Here is a 9978-nt window from a genome sequence, read left to right as displayed (position 1 = left end):
GGTGCTGTAAGTTTATTTGACTCCCTGGTGGTCCCTGCTGATGAATTTTGTTTAGGTGCAAGGCTGCCTTGACGTCCGTGGCTAAAGCAGTGGTGACATCCAGTGGTCACTTCTCTAACTGACCCCTCTCAGCTGTGTTCAGCTGCTGTCTGGGAGCAGCCTTTAATAAAGGGTCTGCACAGGAGAAAATGTGGATTTTGCTGCCCTAAAACTCTTGTTTCTTACAACTGATACACCCTGCTTGCTCTGAAGGCATAGATCTGCTCCAGGGGCCCCAAGCAAGGGGCTGTGTGTGCTTACAGAGTTCTGTTTGTGGGCTCATTGTGAGAGCAGCCACCAAACCTTGTTAGTTGTGCTGCTTTGGGCAAGGGGGGAGCCAGGGGAATTACGTGTGTGAGTTCAGGAAGTGGGGACATGTGGTGAAGTTCTGTGGGGAAAATATGAATGTTATATGCTACACCTGAAAACCTTCTGAAGCTGCTAAAGTTTTAGGTGGTATAACTTCAAATAGCTAACACTGACTGAATAACAGTGGTTAAGTGCTGAAATCAGGTAGAGGACTGCTTGTTTCATAACAATGCTTTAGGAACATTTACATGCAAAAGGATAACCAGTAACCTTATTTTAGACTTCTATGATCTGGCTGTGAACAGACCAGAGAGCACCAAAGAAAAACAGCACTTCTGTGAGCCATGGCTTTCCTGGAGTGTCAAAGGGAGGTAGTTTTTAAAAGAGACAAATGACAAACCATGTTGTTTTGCTTCCCTTGCTGAGGGCAGTTGGTGTCTGTCAGCTGCTGCAGGCTCTGCTGTCCAGGCAGTGTTTTAAAGGCAGCTGTAAACAGCTGTTCATAAAGCTTTTGGGAAATTTGTCCATTTACCTGCAAGCTAAAGGAGGATTCACATTTCTGCTCAAGGTACATCACGAGTGGATGAGTACAGTACTTGTACAGCCCTTTCTTGGCTGCAGGCAAAGGACAGAGGCACTTTGTCTTCTGGCTCTTCCTCAATGGAATTTGTCTCTCAAGTATGACAAGCAAAGGGAATCTGAAAATATCCCTGCATGAGGCATGTACAGCACAAAAGAATTTTAAAAGCATTACAATCCAGTGCCTTAACTAGCATAGCTTAGGGATGGCTGTCCTTGACATGGGAGTGAAATACCTCTGGAAATGCTGAAGTTAATGGAATTGAGAATGGCAGGAGCTGGAGCCCAATCACAGTAGGTGAGGTATGGTCACTTCCAGCTGGGTTTTTTAACCTCCTGTTCTTACATGACCTCTTGTGAACCCAAGAGTACACAGAGTATTAACTGTTTCTTAGAATTCTGGAATAGTTTGGCTTGAAGGGGAGCTTAAAGCTCATCTAGTTCCAGTCTCCCACTGGACCAGGTTGCTCAGAGCCCCATCCAACTTGGCCTTGAACTCTTCCAGGGATGGAGCATCCACAGCTTGTCTGGGCAACCTGTGCCAGGGCCTCACCACCCTCACAGGGAAGAATTTCTTCCTGGTACCTCATTTAAACCTCTCCTCAGTTTGGAGAGGTTTCCCCTTATCCTGTCAGTCCATGCCCTTGTCAAAAGTCTCTCTCCAGCCTCAACTTACTGAGGTCTCCCTGGAGCCTTCTCCAGGCTGACCTCCTCTCTGCACAGGAGAAGTGCTCCAGCCCTCAAAGCTTCTTTGTGGTCTCTGGGCTTGCTCCAGCAGATCCATGTCCTTTCCTTAAGGACTCTAGGGCTGGATACAGCATGGCAGGTGGGGTTCTCAATGTTTAGTCCTTTTACTGAAGACCTCAAAACCTGGATAAGCAGGTTTCCTCATTTCTCTTGAAGGAAACAGCAGCTGTCCTGGGCTCATGGTCCCTTCTGAAAGCAGAAAACTGAGAAAATGAACTGTGAGTGAAAACAGCAGCTTTTCTGTTCCTGCAGATCTGTGATGGTTTGTCTAATAACAAGCCTTGTTCAGGTGAGGGCTGGGAAGTAGGATGAAGATGTGGTTTCAGACAACTCCAGAACTGCATGGCCTGGGATGATCTTGGCAGGACTTCTATGTATATTTTTGTTTGCTGTTAGTTCAGGACTCCACTCTGTCATAGATGTATTAAAGAATCCACCCTGTCTGCACAGAAATAGGACCAATTTCTAAGAAGTTGCATTATTTTGTTACTACATTTCCAATGCAAATAAGAGAACGACAGAAATGGTTTCAAGGATGGGAATTGCAGTGAGAAGTTAGAGCAGAGTGAGCATTTGCATGGGCAACATTTCTCAGAGCTCATTTGCCTGACATCCTGTCTTCACACTGCCACCAAATGTAAATCCCAGGCCATGCATATTCATCAACTGCTGCACGCTCAGAGCTGCTCAGGGTTTAAGTAACTATTAAATAGGTTTCTCAATTACAGGTTGAGATAAGTGGATTTTCAGAATTGCCTTGGGCTCATTTTTTGAAGCTCAGGAGTGAGAGGGGGGAAAAGTAGCACAGAAGAGCTGAGTGCTGCCTCTCTGGTGCTGTCAGCTGGCACCGCGGATGGCTGGGGAAAGGAGTGGGAAACCTGAACGCCTCTTGCTCAGTTTTGTGCCTCTTACTCGGCCTGGTCCACAGCTTATCACAGCTGCTGACACTTCTGCCAAGTCTTTGTTATTTCCCACAACTCTTCTGATACGTAACTGTTTTCTACCATTGACTTGACGATGGGGTCTTGGAGGACATGGGTTTTCCTGGGGCTCCAGTTTCTCATGTTCTACAGGCTGTGACTCTGCTTTTCACAGGAACTGGTGGCTTTGCCACCTTTCCCCCTTTGCAATCTTCTTTCTTCCCTGGAGCAGGTCATGGGTTTATCTTGAAAAGAGAAAGACCTAGAGATGGAGCAAAATTTACACCTGGAAGCTCCTGGCTTTTCCAGCTGTTATCCACTGGCTTGCTGGGAGAGTCTGTCCCTCTGAGCCTTTCCCATCTGCATGCCCAACCCTTTCAGCTTTGGTTATTACCTTAAAAATACCTAGCAAAGTCTAGGCAGAGAGAAACAAGCAGTGTAAGGGAACCAAAGCTTTCTGTCTGCACAATGCACTTGTCTCCAATCACTTCCCATGTGACTGTTGCTGAAGCAGATGACTGGGGTGATTCTGCTGCTGTTGCAGGATTTTGGAAGAATTTCAGGGCTTTGGCCTCTCACAGCCGTGGTGCACAGGGGGAGTGACCTCCTGATGAAACCCTGAGAGCTCTAAACTTGGAGGAGAGCAGAGAGGTTGGTGCAGGGAATGTAGGTTAGACAATTCTTAACAAAGAGGCAGCTCTACCCAGAAACACCAGACTGGCCATCACCTCAGAGCCAGGAAGGCTCTGAGTATCTCACTTCCCAGAATGATGTGACACTCACTCAGAGGAAACACCAGGTCCCCTCCCACCCCACCAAGAGCTGAACAGCCCTGTCCTTCACAGCACCCCAGCCCCTCTTCCCGCTGGCCCCTGCACAGGGCAGCACCACAGTGAGACATTGCTCTAGAGCTGAGGCACTGCAATCCCCTTCACACCATCCAGCTCCTCACTGGCCTTTCCTAGCTGCCCCAGCCAGCCAGAGGGTGGCCACCAGCCTGCAGACACCTGAGTAGCCTGTCCATGGGGCCAGGAGTCTGTATCCACAGCTGCTGCAGCCCAGGAGGAGAAGGATATTTGGGGATGCTCAGCCCTGCATGAGAGCCAGCTGTGATCCTGCTCCAGGTCACAGAATCGTACAATGGTCAGGGCTGAAGAAATTTTAGAGAGCATTTAGTCCAGCCCCCCTGCAATGGGCAGGGAACCTTCCAGGTCATTTGCTCTGGCTGTTTCAGGTCTGGGGGCCAGGGCAAGGAAAGAAGGGAGGGACAGGCAGAGTTGCATGCACAGACTGTACCTGAGCTGCCCAGTGATTGCCTTCTGCTCAGGTCAGAGCTGCTGCTGAGGAACCCCCAAACACTTTCTTGGCAGCGACAGCCCCGTCCCAGAGCCACTTGGCGGATGCTCCCACACAGATGAGAGGACAGATCCTCTTTTTGGTTCTGCTTTCAGTTCTGCTCTGCAGAGCACATCTGGTGTATGACTGCTGGGACCTGGTGCTGGTGGTCCTGTGGGCTGCGTGACTTTCTGAAACCACTAACCCCAACAAGGTGCCTCATCACCAGCTCCTTCAAACCCTCTCCAGTCCAGACCTCTGCATCTGGAGCAGGATGTGCCATGGGAGCAGGGGCACTGCAGTGGGAGTGAGGCTCAAAGAGCATCTCTGTTGGTTCTACCCATCACAGCCCATGAGTAAGAGTCAATCTCACCCCTGCTGCTCGTTCACCAGAAGTCAGTGACAAAATGGGCAGAGATCTTCAGAGACTCTGAGAGGGCCCCTGCAGCTCTGACTCATCTCCCTGTAAATGATGAAACCCCAAGCACCAGGGCTGGAGCGGGTTGATGTAGGCTGACGCCCTCCCTCCTCATAGCATGCCCCATGGCCCTTCCTCATCATCAACAATCAAACACCTTTTTGGAAATACATCTGGAGGTGAAACTGAGCCCAGCTGAAAGCCCTGCCACATGTGCTGCACTCCTGGATCCATCAACCCTCGCAATAATGGGTTTGGGGATTCTGTAGAACCCCATAATAAATTTTTTTTTTTCTATAAAACCTGTGTTTTAAATTACTTCATTTTTACAGAATCCATTTGCTTTTCCCCAAGGTAAATTTTCTCAGCAGTTTTAAAGGCATGATTAAAACTCCAAGTGCCTGGCTGGGCAGCAGCTGAAGGACAGATTCACACCCTGCAGCGTCTGCTGCCGCCACTGGCTCAGCTGATCCGTGCTGACCGAACGGGGAGGAGCGGGGGACAATTCCCTGTGCCTGTGCCAATCCCCTGTACCTGTGCCCATCCCCTGTGCCGGTGCCCATCCCCTGTGCCCATCCCCTGTACCTGTGCCCATCCCCTGTACCTATCCCCTGTGCCTGTGCCCACCCCCTGTGTCCGTGCCCATCCCCTGTGCCCATCCCCTGTACCTGTGCCCATCCCCTGTGACTGTGCCCATCCCCTGTACCTGTGCCCATCCCCTGTGCCCATCCCCTGTACCTGTGCCCATCCCCTGTGCCTGTGCCCATCCCCTGTGTCCGTGCCCATCCCCTGTGCCTGTGCCCCGGTCCTGCCCCATCAGGCTTCGCACCCTGCCCACTACTGGAAGAAAGAGAAACCAGCGCATCTGTTTCTAATGAAGCCGAAGCCAATTTAGATCTGGCCCTGCACGAATCAGAGCTTTTAAAATGTACCTGGAGAACTGTGAAATGCACATAACGCGTGGCGGCCGCCGGGCGATGCAGGGGAGCTCGTGGTGAGCAGCCCCTCTCGTAGCCAGCTTTTACTGCTGCTCCCTTTCCTTCCTGGCAATGCTCAGCCCTGTGAAATGCCCTGTGTGGTGGGGCAGCGGCTGTGCCTCTGCTGGGTCAGGTTTAAGGGACCATCTAATCTGCACCCTCGGGTGAGCGCTGGGACCCTCCCGTTCCTGCCCATCTCCAGACACCTAAAATTCAGAACTTTTGCAGCTGCCAGAAGCCCAGATCTGGGATGTGAGAAGCGATGCTGGTGATCACCGTGGTCCTGACTGAGGACAAGCTGTAGCCATGCTCCCCACAGCCCATGCCAGGCACACATCACCTCCCCACCCCCGGCCAAGCACAGAACCACCTCCAAAATCTTTATTGTCGATGGGCTGCACAGCCGCCAGCCCAGCACAGCCAGCTGGGAGGAGGAGGCTGCCCTGGAGCTTGTGAACCACAGCCCAGGGAGGCTCGGGACAAGGCTCAGGGCAGGCTGAAGGATTGTGTGTGTGCAGGAGAAAGTAGAAAAAGGCACTTTCTGCCCCAGCAGAGCAGCGGGTGCAGAGCAGCGGGGCAGCTCCTCCATCTCTCCGGGATGCTGATGCTGCGCATCCCGCCCGTGTTCCCCTTGGCCGCCGCTCCAGCGGGTTCCAGGGCATTGCAAACCATCCCGGCAGGGCAGGGCAGGACAGGCTCAGCGCAGGCAGGAGGGGAAGGTGCTGAGCCAGGGAAGAGCCGAGCCAGAGGTCTCCCCTGGGAAGGTCCGGGCTGGTGCTGCCTGCATTACTGATGGCACTGCCCAGCTGGCGGGACCCGAAACCCTCGGCTGTGGGATAAATCCCCTGCAGAGGTGGGATAATCCCCCACTTGGAGAGTGAGAGCTCCCTCTTGGAGCTGCCAGCCCTGTTTGGATCCATTCCCAAGTGCCAACCCAGAGCCTCGCAGCAGGGAATGCACCTCCAAAAAATCAGAGCAACTTCAGAGCTTCACAGCAAACAGCTTTCCTCCAATTGAATCAGTGCTGCCACGGCTGGGATCTGCGTCCAACCCATTTTTACGCGCAGCCACAGGGCAGATTTCCTCACAGACTGCTCTGTGCTGCTTTGAATCCGATCGGGAGAGGGCAGCTCTCCTTCGCTCTGCGCAGGCTGCATCCCAGGCTGCGAGCCCGGGGGAGGTTTTGTCCCTCCTGGTGACTTTTGCGATTCTCTGCTTTCTTTTAACCGGTTGGATTGAAAAGCCCAGTTCTTTTCAGCCAACATCTCTTCGCAGACGTCTAGAATTTGGAAAAAAAACCCTTAGGTAAAAAAAATTCTGAAAAATTTTAGACAAAATCGGTAAAAATCCATTAATGCCCTACAGCTGCTGATCTCACCCCAAAACGCAAGGTTTTGGTAGAAGGATCTCCCACTGCCATTCATTCAGTCAGAAACATTAACAACAGAGCCAGGTTTTAAAAATTGATTACGATTTTCAGAAAGCTGTGCATTGCTTCCTGAGCCCTGGAGCTGAATTTTCCAAGAAGTGCTCCATAATCTGGAGAGTCAGAAGGGTAATTTTATCCTTCTAAAATTTAAGTTTCGCCTGTCGTGAGCAGTTGCCAAAATAATGGTGCTTTGCCCAATCTGCCTCAAAAGTTCCACCCTGCTTGGAGTCACTGGGGAGCCTGGGGGCTCCTCCAGTCGCTCTGGGGGGTTTGATTTCAGCTGCCCACGTTGATCTCCACTTGGGACCTTTGGCAGTCTGGTTTTGTGGTGGAGACACACAAAAACCCTCCATCCCAGCACCCCTGTGGACACTGGCTGCTCCTGACCCCTGTGTCCAAGGTGGAAAACATCCCTGTGCCCACGGGCAGCTCACAGGTCCTTGCTGGGTTGGGGGAAGAAGAGGTGTCGAGGGATCTGGGAATTTTCATAACTGGGAATTTTCATAATGGGAATTTTCATAACTGCTGGCTCAGATGAAAAAAAAAAAAAAAAAAAAAAAAAAAGAAAAAAAATTAGCCAACCCAGCTTGCAGCTGGATTTCCAGGTGGGAGAGGTTCTCCAGGAGACAGGAGCAAGCCAGTGCTCACTGGAGATGGGGCTGACCCTGGGGATGTCCAGCTTCTCTCTGGAGCTGGTGATAAATCACCTGTGCAAACCACCCCCTGCCACTGAAGCCAGGGGCTCAAAAAGCAACCCTGGAGCTGCTCTGCTTTGCTACAACCAGACAGCAGCCGTGCAAACAGCCTTGGGTGGGTTTCCTGCCTTCTGTGACTCGGGATTTGGTTTCTTCTACACTTGTGCTGGCTGGCAGAATGAGGAATGTGGTCTGTAAGGAAATCAGCTGCTCTGGGAGTCCAGGGAGGCTGCCTTAGGTGCATGGGGGAGTTTTTCTGCACCCAGAGAAGGAGGGGGCTTGGTCTCTGTGGTGGGCACGGGTGCAAGGAGGTGCTCCATCTCAGCTGTGCCTGCACTTGCCCTCCTTCAGGATGCTGTGGTGGGATTTTCAGCCAGCTGGGATTTATTGTTGGTCTGTGCTCCTGCCTGGGACCTCCCTCCTCACCCTGGGGATCACTGCACTTCACCAGAAAACAGCCAGCCCTGCAGGGTGGCACTGCCCTTTCCCGCCCAGCTCTGCCCTCCCGGTAATGTCAGGGGTGTGTTTGAAGCTCGGGGAGGAGGTGGCAGCCCCTTGTTAATGCATTGGTGAATGTTTTAAAGAACAAAACCCCAGACCTGGCAGTGCCCAGCCCTTCTCCACTTAGCCTGGGGTTTGGGTTGACCTGTGAAAACGGTGGCAGCAGAGAGGCACACTCAGAAATAATTTCTTTTTTTCTGCCATTGTATTTGGCCTTTATTCTCCTTGGTGAATTCAGCTTGTACTCGTGATACTCTCCAAGGATGCCGAATCTTCTTTAATGAAAGCCCAGACTGTTGTATCCTCCAGTTTGCAGCACTGGGTATTCAAAGGGCATCACCAAACACAGGAATGAGGTGGAGAAGGGTTTCTGCAGAGCCCAGCTGATCTGCACCCACTTGTTTTCTACCCAGCACCTCAACCTGAGCGCTGCATGTGCCATGGACCTGCTTAAAAGTAGGTGCTGTGCTTTCTATTCTGTTAAATGAATGAGGTATGTAAAGTCTCTAGCTACATATTTATTCTCTCAAGTACATTCCTTATGGGTGTAACAATGTGAACTTGCATATAAAAATACACAAATACTGTGTGTATACAAATATATATATTTCATACAGCTATAGTGAGCTGGAGAGAGCCAAGTGGCTCATAAGGATTAGCCTTGCTCCCAGGAGAGGAAAGACTAATTTCTGTTTTTGAGCCAATAAAGATGTGTCAGAGGGCTGGAGTGAAGGGGAGACATTGGCAGCACCTCTGTGCTTTTCAGCATATTAAGATGTCACCATGCTTGGATTAAAAAAAAGAAAAAAAAAGAAAAAAAAAGAGCAAGTAAGACATGAATAATAAATAGAGCAACATGCATCTGACTTCAAGGGGAAACTAATTTCCCTGGGGCTTGCTCCACACCATATACATTAAAATCTTACCTGCTTTGACAGCTCTGTGACCTGAAGAGAAATGCTGAGAAATGTGGTGTCCAAAGCAGAGCCTGGCCAAGGTCCTGCGGCCAAACACAACTGGGGTTTCTTTTCAATGCTTTGATCCCCCCTGCCAGCCATGGCTTGCTCTGCCTGTGGGAAGGAGCCACAGTGCAAACCTAGCTGAAATTATGCTAGACTTTGGTTTTTTTTTTTAAATATGCAGCCCTCAAATTTTTGTGTTGAGCTGCCTGAAGGGTGTGCTTTACTGATGTTTTCTGGCTGCTGATTGTCTTCTGTCTGCTGTGGGACAGTCCCTGTGATGGGACATGGGCACAGGGATGGGGTGTGAGGTCAGGCTAGCATCACCACCTGGAGGGATGCAGCAGAGGAGAGGGGATGGAAGATGGGTATCACCCAAAGAGAAGTTTTTCTGCTACCACTCTCAAATAAATATGGAAAAAATGCATCTCCTCCCAATCTCTGCCCCTTCTGGAGCCTCAACCTGCCAGCAGAAGGAATTACAGCTGCTTCCACACCCTCTGCACCCTCTTGAATTTCCATCACTGGTGCTGCCCTGTTCCAGAGGTGTCACTTTGTGTGAGCCTGGCACGAGTCCATATCCTTGGTTTTTCTCTTTCAGTTCTCTGCTTATTTGGGCAATGCTTGACCTGGTGCCTTTTATCTTGGATCTAGTTTCCACCATAAAAACAAGGGCTGGTCTGATGTGGGCTGTCCCAGGTGCTGGCACATCCTGGCAGTTCGGTTTCCTCTGCGGATGTTTCTGGCACTGGGGTCTCTGGGTGGGACCAGAGCAGTTCCTGCGTGGTGAGCTCCATCCCAAGGGAAATGTGGGCTTTTCTGGGGTCAGAACTCTTGGGTGGCAGTACCCCTGTTCGCTCAAACAACACTGCAAAGCCAGTGACCTCGTTCCTCCTTTGTTCTCACTGAGTCACTCCCGAGCTCATTCCGGTAACTTCGCTCATGCCACTGACTAATTTCGCCTTAACTCTTCTTTCCTTCACTCTGGCCTTTCAACTGGAAAAACTGGATGGCCCTGGGTTGTGGTTCGGCTGGTTATTTTGTTTTGAATCCCGAGGTTATCGTGTCGG

General features: G+C 50.9%; 1 long non-coding RNA gene across 1 annotated transcript; it reads right to left on the bottom strand.

The window, feature by feature from the left end:
• Window positions 1-8538: 8538 nt before the first annotated feature.
• Window positions 8539-9016, bottom strand: LOC117001565. The gene is made up of 2 exons (XR_004419065.1): window positions 8876-9016; window positions 8539-8735 (listed from the first exon to the last, which is right to left on the bottom strand). It is a non-coding gene; the product is annotated as an uncharacterized LOC117001565 (long non-coding RNA).
• Between the last annotated feature and the right edge of the window lie 962 nt (window positions 9017-9978).

The sequence above is a fragment of the Catharus ustulatus genome, chromosome 11, assembly GCF_009819885.2.
Source record: "Catharus ustulatus isolate bCatUst1 chromosome 11, bCatUst1.pri.v2, whole genome shotgun sequence".
NCBI lineage: Eukaryota > Metazoa > Chordata > Aves > Passeriformes > Turdidae > Catharus > Catharus ustulatus.
The sequence above is the reverse complement of the archived record's forward strand: the minus strand, read 5'-3'. Positions and strand labels throughout refer to the sequence as shown.